We start from the raw sequence: 1,461 nt of genomic DNA on the forward strand, positions 1-1,461 counted from the left end.
AGCACCGCAGCTGCTAAGCCTGCACCCTGGAGCCCATGAACTGCAACTAGCGAAGCCCGTGCGCCCTGGATCCCATGTTCCACAACAAGAGAAGCTATGGCAATGAGAGTTGCATGTTCCACAACATAAAGAGCAGCCCCCACTGCTACAACCAGAGAAAGCTCACACACAAAGACCTAGTGCAGCCATAAATAAATACATAAAAAAAAAAAAAAAACACACACAAAAGCAACAACGAAAAAGAAATCAGAGCCTGGTAAGTTCTTCTGCAAAGTAGGAGTCAGAGTACCTGAGCCCAGCAGTTTCACAGCCAGTGGCTGTCCTGGGATTGGGAACCACATCTCTGTTGACAGATGTAGAGCTCAGAAAGGGCCAGGTGCCAGCTGCTGGTGGGTCATGGCTGGTGCCAACTCTTAGGCTCTCTATTCATGAAATGTCCTGACCCTGAAAACAATTCTATCTCAGTTTTTTGAATCTCACGCTCTGGAAAGTTTCTACTGACCATATGGCTAAGGATACACAAGCCGCCTGGGCTGGAATTTGGAGAGCAGGATACACAGAGCAGCTGCCCTGGCTCCATGCTTCTGCCAGAATGCTCCTACTGGCCCAGGGTGTGTGCTTCTAAACTCCCAGCAGGTGGCAAGACCCTAATCTTACTTGATTCAATGGTTTATATTTGAAGCATTTTAATTCTGAAATCGTTTTCTCCCATTTTCTCTCTTCTCCTTCTGTTTCAATGGCAAAAGCATCCCACTTCTTCCCAAGGTCAATTCTTATGCTTATACCCTAGTTCACCCATCCTCCTTGAACTCGTCCCTTGGGTTCTTCTGTCCTCTTTTAAGTTTACCTCCATTAGCACTTTTCATCTTACAAACATGCTCTCCAGTTTTTGGAATAGCCTCTCAAGCTGCCTATTCCTTTAAAGTATCACCTAAATTAGCCACTTCCCCCAGTCCTCTCTGAGTCCTTTCTATGTTTCCTTTCTAACAATTGTCTGATTTGTAGTTATTTAAATTTGTATTGTTTACCAATAGTTTTATTGTGTTCCCTCATTACTATATAAGTTCTCTAAGTATCAGAAATATGTCTGCCCTGCTCATAATTGTATCTATGGAAATAAATGAAAACCAACCAGATGAGAACCGCCAAAAGCCATTTATTAAGAGCTTGCAAGGGAGTCAGCCACCATCCCTTGAATTTTCGCAGAGCCTCAAAGGCAAGCAGAGGACTGGAAAAAATAGAAGGCTTCAGGTATGCCCTGATTGGAGGCTCTTAGCATGGGGCTGTGGTAGGCAAGCTAACTAGATGTGAGGCACTGTATGTGACTGGTTAGAAAAGATTCTGGCTTTCAGTGGTGGGTCCTAAGAGGGCAACAGGAGCCAAAAGTAGAGAAACTATCAGTAATTAATTAAGTCCTGGCCATTTAGGGGTGATTGTTAAGAGGGATTATTATTTGGCTTC

The sequence above is a fragment of the Odocoileus virginianus genome, chromosome 10 (genome assembly GCF_023699985.2).
Source record: "Odocoileus virginianus isolate 20LAN1187 ecotype Illinois chromosome 10, Ovbor_1.2, whole genome shotgun sequence".
Lineage (NCBI taxonomy): Eukaryota > Metazoa > Chordata > Mammalia > Artiodactyla > Cervidae > Odocoileus > Odocoileus virginianus.